At 46.1% G+C, this 14875-nt stretch overlaps 1 protein-coding gene across 1 annotated transcript in view; it reads left to right on the forward strand.

The window, feature by feature from the left end:
* LOC138510328 (uncharacterized) overlaps positions 1-14875 on the forward strand; it is a 746277-nt gene that overhangs the window by 553441 nt on the left and 177961 nt on the right. The window lies entirely within an intron of this gene.

Consider the following 14875-nt stretch of genomic DNA (forward strand, 5'->3'; position numbering starts at 1 on the left):
ACTGGTTAGTGTTGATTGTTAATACGGCTAAATCAGTGACCGATAAACTTGTAGCAGAACTGTTACAAAAAAGTGACTTACTGAAGACCAAACTAGCAGCGGACATCTACACAGTGAAACTGGCCAGCTTCGAGACATCCTTGAAAGAATTCAAAGACACCAACTTGAATAGATAATTACCAAACTGAAGAAGGATTTACAAGCCTTTACACACGTTAAGATTTACCCTTACGTGACCGATGAATACATCACGGATGAAGCCAGACAAGCGAGAAGAGATGCTGCCCAACTCCGTTTCCAAAATACTCAGAGAGGCACCAACCTATCCTGGTCCAATTCAAGCTCCAATTCAAGCAACAGCTCTGGCAACTATGGCCAGCAAAATCACCGGGTCCATTTCATGGGCCCATTCCAAAATAACAATACTGCGGTTCCTTTTTTAGGACCACGCGGAAGAGGGCAGAGAAAGCCCAGATGGCAGACCCTGCAACAACTATCGGTGGTCACTCGCAGCAGGGGACTAGGGACAATACCACTCTACTCCCTCCCTTATTGTAAACCAGTCAGAATACACCTTGACATGACACGAAGAAGACATTTTACAAAAGGGTCTCACATTTATACCAACAGCCAGATACAACCCCTTCCAGATGAGGGTGGAATGCACACAACTCTTGTGGAAGATTCGCCTAACGCAATTATTTTCTGAAAAATACTATGACCAGCATGATGTCACAGGACTACGCCCTCCGTCCCAGTTCTGCGCAACCTCTTGTTCCAATACAGCAGAATCCATCACTTTTGAACAGGCTCTCCTTAAGAAAATAACAGAACTGGAAATGAATATTCCTTTCATCCACAACAACTGCAGCAAAGACTACAGGCCTTGTCAGACTTGGCTGCCAACACCCTGATTACTATAAAACCAGCCGACAAGGGTAGGGCAATTGTCATTCAAAATACTGAAGACTACAACAACATGGTCAAAACCCTCTTGTGTGACAACTCTAGTTACCGAGTACTTGCTACAGATCCAACATCCAGGTTACAGGCACAGATCTCTCCAATTATTGAGGAGGCAGAAGTGGAAGGCTACATTAGCTCAAGGTAAGCAGCATTTCTGATGCCCACGCATCTGAGAATTCAGCCATGTACGCACTCCCCAAGATTCACAAATGACTCACCCCCACTCCTGGCAGGCCAATCGTTTCGAGCATAAATTCCATTCTAGAGCCCCTATCCCAGAATGTAGATTATTTCATCAAGAATGAAATTCCAAAAATGCGCTCGTACATAAAAGACTCCACAGCTATGCTGGTCCTTCTTGATTCACTTTCTTTTGACCCTGCTCTGGATTGGATTGGTGACTATCAACATTGAATCTCTATATACGAGAATTCCCCAGCAAGACACCTTGGAAGTGCTCCAGCTCCTGCTAGACTCTGGTATCGATCTTTATGGAGTCCCGTCCTCCTTTATATTTTCTCGGTACGAAGTTCTTTTATCGTCAGGCATTTCAAAGCCTGCAGTTTAAACATGTTTGCCAGTTCATCAAATTTTGGGGGGCGGAGGCGGGAAAGGGCAGATAAGTGGTTGGGGGATTGGGTATAGGTAAAAATAGGTGCAGGAGGGGAATTGGGGGGCCCTCCTGCCAAAAAACTACTGTCAAACACGTTTAAATTGCAGGCTTTGAAATGCCTGACAATGAAATGACATAGAACCATCTTCTCTGGCCGAAATTGCTCTGACCATAAATTATTTTTTTTTTTGAACAACTACTACTACCAAAAAATATCTGGGACAGCCATGGGGGCCATATTTGCCCCCAGTTTGGCAAATCTATATGTAGATCTTTTCGAGCGCAGGTATATCTATCCAGATACTAATCAATTTCTTGCCCAACTCCTGATATGGTGTCGCTATATTGATGACATTTTCATCACCTTCAGAGGGACAAAAGACAAATTGCTGGCTTTTCATGTGTGGTTAAACCAGCAGAACCCACACCTAGAATTCACCATGGAAATGGGCAAGAATGGAACACACTTTCTTGACCTGGCCATCTCCACAGACAACGGAGGCCTCATCTCCAGGGTATACAAGAAATCAACCGACTGGAATTCCCTCCTATGTTACTCAAGTTATCATCCACAGGCACTCAAGGACAACTTACCCTTTGGTCAGTTTCTCAGATACCGGAGACTATGCAGCAAGACAACAGATTACACAGTGGACTCGAAAGCTCTTAAAAAAACAGCTGAGTCAACGCGGCTACCCCATGAAAATTGTCAACCAAATGTGCAAAAGGGCCAAGAACATCTCTCAGGGTTGCACTTTGGAACAACATGAGAAAACGAAGAATGATCCATCCGTCACAGCAGTATTCAGTTATTCTCCCCTCTTTAACAAAATCAAAAAAGAAGTCAAAAAGCTGTGGCTCATTATGAACACTGGGAAAACTCAAATACTGTCTCCCCTCTTTGCCCTCAAATGGTGACGCAACATCAGAGACACATTGGTCAACACATTACCTACCAATCGCATTGGCCCCTCTTGCTATCAGCCCACTCTATGGAACTTTGCTCCAGCACTGGTCACTCTCCATGTGGCCAATGCTCCATGTGCACCCAGACCACACGGACCACCACAGTGGATATTTTGTGGAAAACCCCATGGATTCAAAAACATTTTACAAAATGCAACACAAAAGGTGTCATCTATATGATAACATGTCCCTGCAATCTTAGATATATAGGGATGACCCTGCAAGAGGTCAAAAAACGCATGGTAGAGCACCGCTCATGCATCAGAACTGGCAAAGTTACAGCACCACTAGTGTCACACTTTATGGCTGAGGGCCACACTGCGGACAACTTCAGATGGACCGTCCTCGAGAAGGTCAAACCCCTGATACGCGGGGGCAACTTCCATGACATTCCGTTCAGGCAAGAACAAAGGTGGATTTTTCAACTCAATACGTGCCAACACGGGCTCAATGAGGCTATACAGTGGCAGGAACTGGCAGTTATCAATCGCTAGACCAGCACTCGTTGCCCTGCGTGTCCTGCTGTAATGACGTTAGGACCAACCCATTCCTCGACCACCCCAGCCAAAACACTACGCACCCCCCTATGCCAGGGACATGTTTCAAGCAGTCTGACATCTTTCCTTGGACATGCAGACACACCTGTGCCCACTTAATAACTGTGGCCACTCAATAGTGGTCCCCACAGTAGGACCCCTTGCCTGATCCCATAATACACCATTCATCATTACCCCAGCAGTATGATATTTGATGCCATCGCTACATCATACTGATGTCTGGGGCATTCTGGTACTTTCATACCCGGGACCTTTACCACATATTTGCATGCATATTCCCAACATGTATGTCACCAGATTTACAGCATGCGCCAAGGCAATCCCACACCCAGACATGTACAACCTCCCAGTGAGCATGTGCCTCGGCTCCTCCTGGCATTACACAAATAAGCGTTTCTCGTTACATTTTGGCTTGTTCGAACGCTCCCCGGACTGATCAGCTGTTTCGCTGGGCGTTCCCTAGCAACCAGCATGATCAGGGCCAAGCGCATCACATCTCACACTGCACCTTCCATGACGAACACGGAAGCACCAAGTACATGGGTAGGTCTGATCCAATAAGAAACACCAACGTAAGGGCACACCCCTACGCCCATCGTGACACACCGATGGGCATTTCGTTTTCCATATGCCTGATCCAATCAGAACGCGTACCCACCAGGGCCACGTTGAACGCCCGCCCACCATGTCATACACAGAAGAGTTTTATGCTCATGAACGCATCCATAAACCACACTATGGATGCGTTCCAGCTACGGTTACGGCGGTTGCATCGAGGATTTGTTCCTTCCTTTCTTTCCTGCCGAGGTAAGCACGGATCCAGTAGCTTGCCTTCTTTTGCCAGATCACTGACTAGAGAAGGACACTTACCATCAAACGCTCTATACATTAGTCTCTTTATTTTATGTCCCCTCGCATCTCTGCCCCTGCTGCTGGTCTGGAAATCACCCAAATTCCGTTTTTTTGACCCTTCGGACCCTTAATCGCAGGTGAGACAACATGCTGGGTCTTTGTTTGTCCTGCACTACATCACAGGATGTTAACTGTGGCTTTTACACTCTCTCCCCCCCCCCCCCTCCAGACAGCACCAGTATGCTTGGCAGCTTCATTTTAGTACACAGCCTCCCTTGGACTTCCTCCCCTCAATAAACCTCACCCCCAACCCACCCCCCCTTTTGTGGTTGGTACTTCTTGGAACTATATATATACGCCTAGCCACACAACAAGTTGCAGCATAGTCATATGCCCACGATCTTTGTTGTTTTGGATATTTTTTCCGTCTTTCACTTAAGTCAGTGGATTGTTATGACTGTGGACTAGTCTGCTGGTGAATTAAGACCTGGCCTCCCTTTTGTTTTCTTATGTTTCCTTACAGGGAACGAAGCAGCATGCCCAGGCATCCTGTAATTGAGACATTCTGGAACCTGTATTGATCTCTCCATAAAGTCACCAGTCCTGAAGAAGATGGTCTGAAATTATTGGCACCATCGAAACCGTTCGACCTCCTTTTTAGGGTTGTGATTGCTTACATAAACCTATGAGATATTCCCATGAGTTGGAGGGGATACTCCTAGTGTTCAGTACATTCTCCTCACGCAGAGGGAGCCTTTCAAGGATATCCCACATTCAGTTAGGACCAGTCTTTTACTTTTTTCTTTTACTTTACTTGTTGTTTCACTGAGTTTCTTGTTTCACACACAAACCACAAACATCTGGATAAGTGGCAGCCTTAGGGTGAATAAATGTAATATGGAAATTCCCATCGCACCACTAACCACATGTTCAGCTTAGCTGTTTAATCGCAAGATTTAATCACAATACTTGCTGTTGAATTCCCAAATGGTGGTTTCACTCTGGACAATGCTGCTTTTTCTGTTGTGACTACACTATATGGTGTGAGTCCTGCCCACACAATTGATCAGACGGGACATTTTCCTTTTAGATAGGCGGTGCACCACCCGCCATCTAGGGATAGGCACCCCCGCTAGGGCTAGGGTGTTCTTCTTCACGGCTAGACAGGCCATCGTCTTCCCCATGTGGAATGCTTACTTGCCTTGTTTGTCATTTATGTGACCTTTTCTTGCACTTGTTACTCCCAAAGAACCGTGTAGGTTGTGTTACGACAACTTTCATGTTACGGTTAGGGAAAGCAGTCATCTTTTTTGCTTTTTCTTATTGAAACAAGCCCTGTTGTTATTGTGTGCTCTTGGTTGTATGTGCCAGTTACTGACAGACACTGTCGTTCAAATGATTCTGTTAATTGTATACATATTCATAGCATGTCTCCCTTCCTCCTCCAGTGAGAACTCTGTGTTTCAGATTATGAACACACATCCCAGACTTCAGTCAAGGAGGCAAGCAGAAACTTACGAATATCAGTGTTTGTTTTTTTTTTAATACAACATGTGTTATTGTTTTTTACGCATAAAGAAAACATACGTCTCGCGCAGCGAGATAAAGGTTATGTCCCTTCCCCACCCACCAACAAGCGCATTCCACGTACCCATTACAATGAAGCTTCTTAGCACTGTCAATTGCCTTTGTTATGCCAGTAGTATGTGATTTTCAATCTCTGTGCATGTCCTTGGATGTCAGCCCAATTCCTGACGGGGCTACCTCTCAGTGTGCGACCTCCCACTTTTGCCAAATTTTTGGGCCTTTCTCAGGACAGCCCCTGGCCGTGTAGACTCTCTTCTCCATTGCAATACAACTGTTCACATCCGTAGTCCATTGCTCATAGCTTGGTGCCGTTTCAGAGCCCCAGAGTTGCGCTATATTTCTCTTGATTAACGCAGTGGTTGTGAATAAGAGCAGTTTTTCGTAGCATGACAGTTCGACCTCATCATCTATCCCCAGCAGTAACAGTTTTGCATTTCTATGGATCGTTCTACCCAGTACCCTTGAGAGATCATCGCAGCACTGCTGCCAGTATTGTTGGATTATGGTACAGTCCCATAGTATGTGATAGTATGAGCCCTCTTCTCGTTTGCATCTCAGACAGGCTGAAGAGGAGATCTTACCCCATTTGAATAGTGCTACCCGCGGGTAGTATATTCTATGCAGTACTTTAAGTTGGATCAATCTTAGCCTGGAGGAGATTGCTGTTTCTCTGGGGAACATCAGGGCAGTTACCCATTCCTCTGGGAGTATGTCACCCACGTCCCCCTCCCACTTGGCTTTCAGGCTCGATAGCTCCCCGGTGGCAAAGGATGTTATGGCACTGTACATGGTGGATGTGACTTTGTTTTTAATCATATCCGGGAATAGGTTACGTTCTAAAGGGGTATAATCAGGCATGTCAATCATCTCAGGGAGATGGGCCTGTAGTGCGTGTTGGAGTTGTGTGTAGTGATACTGCTCATTTATCGGCAGAGCGAAGGTAGTGATTAGGTCCGCAAATGGTATTATTTTGTTCCCTTTCACTACATGGCCAATTTTAGTGATGCCCGATTGGGTCCAAGAGTGCCATTTTGGAAGTTTATTCACTTCCGGGAGTAGTTTGTTATTCCAGAACGGTTGAGCTTGGGTCAGCTTTTTGTCCCAGCCTAAGTATTTGTGGGTGTCTGTCCATGTTAGGGATATGTGTGACAGCATGGAAGGGGCAGCAGATCAGTCTTTTTTCCGGTAGAGGTATCTTAATACGGATCTTTCATTTCGGTTAGGATCTTGTTCTCTGTTGTGTAGTAATGTTATGTCCGCATGGAGTCTGTCGTTCACTATTGCCACCTGACTAGTCCAGTAGTAGGTTTGCAATCGGGGCAGTCCAATTCCGCCTTCCCATACAGATCTTTGTAGTGTGGTTAATGCTAAGCGAGGGTGACCTCCAATCCATAGCAGTTTTCTGAGCGTCTGATCTATTTTATGGAATTCGTTGGGCGCTATAGGTAGTGGTGCGTTTTGAAGTATGTAGAGAAAGCGGGGGAGCGCCAACATCTTAAGAGTGCGGCTCTGCCTAGTAGTGTTAGTGGTAGGGACATCCAGTGACGGACGTCTTCCTTAAATCTCGTCATTATTGGGTACAGGTTATTGGGCACATAGTCTGTTAGGTTATTCGTAATTTGGATGCCTAGGTATCTGAATTGCTCCTTTTCCACACAGTATGGACACTCATCTGGCACTGCGCTATCTATTTGTTTCAGTGGGAATAGTATGGATTTAGTCCAGTTGACGCGAAGGCCGCTAAACGCAACGTATTTTATTAGTAATCGCGTCACTATGGGGCAGGATTTGCGTGGGTCTTTCAGATATACTAACAAGTCGTCTGCATATAGGGATACTCTGTCCTCCCAGTCGTCTGACCATCTGAAGCCGCTCCATGTTTGTGTAGATCTTAATAGAATTGCTAGTGGCTCAATTGCTATTGCAAAGATTAGGGAGGACAGGGGGCAACCCTGTCTCGTGCCCTTGCCTAGTTGAAAGGGATTGGAGACGTGCCCGTTTACCTTTGTGACTGCTTCGGGGCGGTTGTATAGCAGTTTGACCCAACTCATGAAGTACGGTCCTATGCCCATGCGTTGCATAATAGCCCATATTGCCTCCCAGTAGACAGAGTCGAACGCCTTCTCGAAGTCTATGGCGAGTAAAGCCAGGGGGTCCTGTATCTCAGGTAGCTTCTCCAGTGCTGTGTGTAGCCTATATATATTTTGTCTAGTGGAACTCTGTGGCATGAATCCACACTGGTCGGGATGTATTAGTGTGTGTATGACTTGTTGGAGCCGGTTGGCTAGTGCCTTTGCCAATATTTTGGCCTCGCAGTTTAGGAGAGAGATGGGCCTGTAGGAGCTACATTTATCGGGTGGCTTATCTGCTTTGGGCAGAACTATAATTGTGGCTTTCCTTAAGTCAGGAGGGAGACAGCCCTGTGAGTTTGAGTGTTGTAGTAAACGAAGTAAGTGTGGGGAGATTACATTTGCTCCTATTTTTTTCCATGTTTCAATGGGGAAGCCGTTCGGGCCTGGGGTCTTGCCCGATTGGAGTTCTGACATGGCTTAGGTTAGTTCTTCCTCAGTGATTATCTGTTCTAGTAGAGTAGACTGCTCTGTGTTTAGGGTGGGGAGAGTGATCTCCTCCAGGATGTCCATTACGGGTGGTGAGGTTGGTGCTTTGTATAGCTCAGTGTAGTATTTTGCAAAACCCTCCGCTATGTCTATGTCTGTCACTAATAGTTCTGATTCTTTTGTTGTCAGTTGCCTGACCTGGCTGAAGCCCAGGTCTCTACGTTCCAGCCATGCCAGCATTTTTCCGGCTTTGTCCCCTCGTATATTTCGTATATCTTTGCGCGCATCGCAGTATGTGCCTGCTTTGCATTGTCTAGGGCTATGTGTTGAAGTTGTGTCTGCGCTAGTTGTAGTGCGCGATGCGTTTCCGAATTGTCATGGGTTAGGTGATCGGTCTCTGCTTTTTGCACTTTTGCTTCGGCATGGCGTATTGCTTCTAATTGTTTTTTTTATGGGCTGTGGTCCAGGCTATTATTTCCCCTCTGAGTACTGTCTTGAATGCCTCCCATAATGTTACCGGGTTATCCACTGAGTCAGTATTCATCTCAAAATATTCTTCGGTGGTCTTTTGGACGTGTTTAACTAGCTCTGGAAAGCCTAGGTAGTAGCTGTTCAATCGCCAGCTGGGTGGGGGGATCGTCCTGCTGGTGTTAAGTGTTATTACAAGTGGGGAATGATCCGATATACCTCTGGGGAGAAATTGTGCCTCACATGCTTTGTGCATGTTATTTAGTGGCAGTAGAAGATAGTCCAGCCTACACAGCGAGCGTGTGCTCAGAATGGTATGAGTATTCCCTTGTGGCAGGGTGCAGCATTCTCCATACGTCTTGCAGCCCCAATGCGCTAGTGAATGTGGCAAGTTTTGTACGTGTGTTCGAGTTTCTGGATCTTCTATGCGTTCTATCAAGGTCCACGTTCATTACCTCATTAAAGTCTCCCCCAATCAACGTAAGGTCTGCAAGATTATTCATAATTAGAGGCGTAATGTCATTAGTCAGGGGGGTCAGTAGGTTAGGAGGTGCATACACCGCCAGCATGGTCACAGAGCGTTCCCCAATTGTACCTGTTGTGAGCACAAACCTCCCTCCCGTGTCTTGCGTAATGGATGCGGGCACAAAGGGGAGTCTTTTGTGTACTAGGATCAGTACCCCTCGTGACCCCATGGTAAAACCGGCGTGAAATTCTAGTCTGTAGTTGGTGCCTCTAAAGAATGAGCAATTGGTACCGGCTAGATGTGTCTCCGTCAGGATTGCCACATCCGGGGAGTGTCTATTCAGTGTTTGCAGTACTAGACGTCTTTTAATACAATTGCCAAGCCCATTTACATTCCATGTCATCACTCGGATTGTCCTGTTTTTGTTCACGTTAGTGACTCCCGCCATTTGACACGTGTATGGATGACAACTGTGTGCGTTGGGCCCTCGATAGTATTGTGGTATTTCATGCTATAATAATATCTGCCATGGCTAAGAGCAGGCTGGTTACCTGTCAGGACATGTGTTTCCATTTGTGTTGTGTGGACTGCTGGCAAGAGTGGAGTGACAATTGGTGTGCTAGGGATGGTGTGCTTCTTAACATTATAGATGGTGTGGTTTCCTGGAACATAACTAACATGAAACAAATTCCCACCCCCCCTTCCTATACTCCTCCCCAACATGAAGTATCTGCCGCCCTAACTCTACTGGCGCCAAACAACTATATTGCCAGATTAACTTAGTGTGAACTGTTTACACCTTCCTCTCGACTTACCGTTCTTTAGCAAGTCTGGTGTTCCGAGTCTCAAGTCTTGAGTTGAGGGCATGGCTTTGGCCAATACAATGAGTACTCCCGTTCCTCGCGTGCCGCATGCCTTATTTATATTGGTGTGGCATGATAGTCCCTTTAATTGGCCGCGACGGAGTAGTATTTCTTGTTAGTGTCACTGTTTCAGCCCATTTCCTCTTGTTGTGGTGGTTCCTGCATCAGAGGTTGTGGAGCTGGGCGCCTTCTGTCTAGTGGCTCACGCCGGTTCCTGTTTCTGCTTCTGTTGCTTGCAAGTCTCCAGTCGCCTTCAATGTGTTTCTCTGCCCAGTTCCACGCTTCTTTTGGGTCAGTGAAGTGTACCGCTGTCCCGCCGTGATAGATCTTGAGCTGGGCTGGAAATAGCAAGCCGTATTTCACGTGTAGGGTCTGGAGTTGTCTTTTGAGCTGATCAAAAGACTGCCTGGCTCTCTGAACCTCCCTTGTGTAGTCAGGGAAGAATGTTACCTTGGATCCATTGAAGGTCAGTGTGCCTTTGGCCCGTGCCGTCTGGAGTAACACATCTCTATCTCTATAATTCAACAGTTTTGCAACTGTGGTGCGTGGAGGTGCACCAGGTATCGGTCTTCCAGTGGGCACACGGTGCGCTCGTTCGATTGTAAAGAACTTCGAGAATGTCTGGGGTTCAAACATATCGGTTATCCATTGTTCAAGGAACAGTTCCATGGAAGGGCCTTCCGTTTTTTCCGGTACACCCAGGATGCGAACGTTATTTCGTCTTGATCGGCCTTCACTGTCCTCTGCTTTCTCCTCCAGTGTTTTCAGACGTGCCACTACCCCAGCCATCCTTTGTTCCATAGTGCACAGCCCATCTTCAGTCCCAGAGATCCGCTGTTCCGCTTCTCCTGTGCGGGAGGACAGTTTCTGAAGATCATGGTGGAGGAGCGAAACGTCTGTGCTGATGCTATCCATCTTTTGTTCCATGGAGGTTCTGGAGTTTGTTATTGCAGCCATGATATCCTTCAGGGATATGTTATGCTCTGTTTCTAACATGGTGTCTGATTGTTCGTGGTCCAATTGTGTGCTCGCCGTGGCCGTGGTGAATTGGTCCATTTTGCTTTGACTTGTCAATTTTCTTGTTTTAACTTTCCCCATAGCAGCTGGCATGGTCTGTAACGTTAATCGGTGGGCAGTTCGGTGCGCATTCTGCCTATTTATCCGAGGCGGGTTGCGACCGTTCTGGGAGCGATTGTTCCGCTATAGAACTTTTTTCCCCGGTCTGGGTGTAATCTGCCGGATACTGTGTTAGGTTTGATGTGCAGCTAGTTTTAGCCTTCAGGGGGCTTGTGTCTTGTCTTTTGGAGTGTTCACGGGTCTGTACCGGCACAATATGGGTAGTGTTTTGTTTCCTGTTCCTCTTTGTTTTCCTGCGTGAAGGCGGGTGTATCGTATCATCTCTGTGTACTGTAACACCGCGCCAGAAGCCGGGTTTGGTGACACCTTGGGATTACACAACGTTCCACACCGCACCTTCCAGCACTTCTTTGGCGTAACTGTATCGGCGTTCCCACACAGGCAGGTGCGTCGTAAGACAGTTTCACCGTGCACTACTATGTTCTGATCACCTTGCCCAGTGTTGCTTATTTCGTCGAAATTTGGTCGCTTCCGTTATGCTCGGTGGGAAGGTGGTGGTAAGTCCAGCATGTGTGCTTCTATTGGGGCCACAACGACCATTTCTCTTGGGCAGTGGGGGGGTGAAGATGCAGGTTACTCGGGGTCCGTTGAATTCAGCCCGCGTTCGCTCTCGTTGAGGATGAAGGATATCTGTGTGCCTCAGTATGACATATCTGTTTCGCTATGATGGGGCAACTGGAAGAGTCCCTGTAGAGGGCCCACTGGCGGCGAGGGGGAAGCACGTAAGTGTGTTGCCTGCTCTCCCGTCCCCCCTTCTCCCTACCACAAGATTGAGGTAGTAGCTGTCCGACAGTGAGCGGGGGCCACCTCAGGAGTCTGGTAGGCGCTCAACGCTAAGTAGAGCGCTCGAGGAGCTCCGGCAGCTCCGGGCGTCCCGATGGCGCCAGCCGGCAGAAGTAGTGTACGGGCGCGTACGTCGTTGCGTTGGTGCGGATTTGACTGCCTGTGAACGACAGCCGCCGGCGCTGCTTCCAAGGGTGTATCCCCTCCGCCCCTCGATCTGCCGTTGGAGGGAACTTTCACGGCTCTGCGGGTTTCACCGGTGGGAGGCGGGGAGGCACCCAGCGGGGTCCCGCTCCCCGCAGTCCGGGAGCGGCACCGGTGGTGACTCGGTTCTATTTTAGGGTCCTTTGCCCGCCGTATAGCTCAGCACAGTACCCCACACTCCACTCGCCAGCCGCCGGTACTCGGGCAGGGTTTGGTGGTGACGCACGGTGTCCTCCGTTCATCCGCGGTCTACAGCGGCCATTTTGTGTGCTCTGTGGCGCACAAGCTTGCTTTCTTGAAAGTCTCGCTAAGTGGGTCTTCCGACACCGATTTTCACCAGGAGCAGGTAGGGACGTGCAAGAGAAGTTCCCACATCGAGTAGGCACTTTGTGTACTTTTAGTCTTGCAGGAAAAACAGGATTGTTTCAGGATCTGGCTGGCGGCCCGGGAGCGATGCAAGCTCACGTTTTCATCGCTCGGCTGCTGGCCACGCCCCTCCACGAACATCAGTGTTAACTTCTTGTGACACCTCCATCATCCACACTTCACTATTAGTGTGTTTAGCTTTAGGCTTAAGTTGTGTACTTGCTGTATGCGTGCAGATGATTAAAGGTGCATGTCAAAACTGAGCTTGAAACATGCATACATTAATCTGTTTTATTTTAAAATGTTGCAGTGTTGTAAATATAACTAGATATGTTTATTTCGTCACAAAAACCTAACAACTAATTTTGTAGAGGAACTACTTACCAAGTTACCATCAACGCTGCTAAGGTGCCAACCATGAGCCATTTCTGTCTTTTCGGCCAACAGCTCTTTGCATGTTTGCATTCTGGGACTTGCAGTTTCCTTGTCTTTATTATAAGTAGTATGCGCCTACTGTGGGTTAATGCATCTAATGTAGAGATCGGTGTGCACCCACTTGATTGTGTGTCATGCACAAAAGAGATTGATGCAATACATTCGATTGGATTGAATAATAGTAGCATACGCACAGGCTAAATAAAGTACCAGTCTGTGGTAGATTCTCAAAACATTTATTGGCACAGGCAATAAGATGGATCGGTGCATCTCCCACCCTTGCAGCAAAGAAGCATTGGCGTCTGTCCAAAAAGGGCACCATAGATTCAGATGCCCTTCTGACCCATAGTGGAAGTCGGGGGACATTTATGTGCATTTCATAATGCATCCAATACTCACAAAAGGTGTGCAGAAAACAAGCACATTCCCCTACTGCTGTAGGAACCACTGCTGTCACACTCGAATGTATATCCCCCAAAAAGGGATAGAATTTTTGTCTCCCAATAATGAACCTTTTAAGGGTCTATTGCTGTGAAACGTGCTTCCAATAGCCACATAGTTTTAAGGAACACGTCTTATAGAAGTGTTGGGAGCAATCCTTTGCTCTCCTGAATTTCTTCTCTACTTTCTTAATATACCTGTATGGTCATCTGCTGTTATTCAATGTCACGCCATATATCTCCACAGAACTGTTCTCAGCTGTGTTTTGAACAATCTTTTCATCTCTGTGTACTTTTAAAAGACGTGCTATAGTTAGCCACAGACACACTATCCTCCCTCTTATTGAACTGTCCAGGGATCTTTGCACAATTGATTTAAACATTGGGCCAGGACATTCAATTCATTTTATTCTTTATTTCGGGATAATTTGTCCCATTAAAGGTCGGATCAAAAAGAAACAATACACCAACCTAACTACATCAAATACAAAGCCCACTCATAGGCAGACTTTGCAGACATATGAATAATTCTATGAGCAGCAATAGAACGATATCCTATTTAAGAACACATAAACAATCATATCCTAAAATACAAAATACTAAAGAATATAAAAACAAATATGTACACACATGTCATAAAACTTCTTATGGAAACAAACTTTGTCCCTCAGTTTAGTCCATAAATTCTATCTTTTAAACCTACACAATCACAAACTAATAATATATACTAGCCAAGAGCTCTTGATTATAATTGTCAGTATAGACAGATTTTCAATATGCAGCTTCCTCCTGGCTAGTGCATGACTAGTGTACAGGGACAAAGCCCACATACCATCCTGAGTCTAAACTGATAACATAAACACAAGCAGAGGATAGCATTGCAAAAACCCATTCTTTCTCAGGGACTAATGTGACCTGCCTTACATGAATTACAAAATAATAAAAATTGCAGTAAAATGTCTGGTCCCCTCTCACGAAAGAAGCACAATGCTGGTTCTAATGATTCTCTTACCTTGTCTTGCTGTTATTGCATTTGATTCCAAATAATTCATTGTCAAATTTGTAATAATTCTTCTAAATTTAATTAAATTGGACATGTTTATATAAGCTTGTAAACCATCCTTACTAGATATTGAAGCTAGAAAAATAATTTCAAAAATTCAGCATTATGTCTACAATTGTTTAACCAGTCTGTATAAAAATGTCTTTAATCTTTTACACAGATCACCTTGTCCAAATTGTCTTATTATTCCTTCCAGCTAATATGTATGATACTGTGTTGTTCATTTACAACAAACTCAAACCAAGGAATTTGTACAGCATTGCTTCACCTGTAAATAGATTTCATAATTCGATGCAAATGTGAGGGACTAGTGTTTGTCCATACATGTGCAGAACAAGAGAAATTATCTGTATTTTAATGGTGTCTTCTGCGGGATGTTAAGCATCTCGGCTGCATTTAACACTGTCAACCATCACATCCTCCTCTACCTACACACCAACAAGATGGGTATCTCTGGCACTGTCGTAAATTGGTTAACTCCTACCTCTCAGGCAGACACCACACCGTCCAGATGAACATGTTCCATTCTATCCTACCCCCAGGCTCCAGCA

This window comes from Ambystoma mexicanum, chromosome 6p (assembly GCF_040938575.1).
Source record: "Ambystoma mexicanum isolate Mex_15411 chromosome 6p, UKY_AmexF1_1, whole genome shotgun sequence".
NCBI lineage: Eukaryota > Metazoa > Chordata > Amphibia > Caudata > Ambystomatidae > Ambystoma > Ambystoma mexicanum.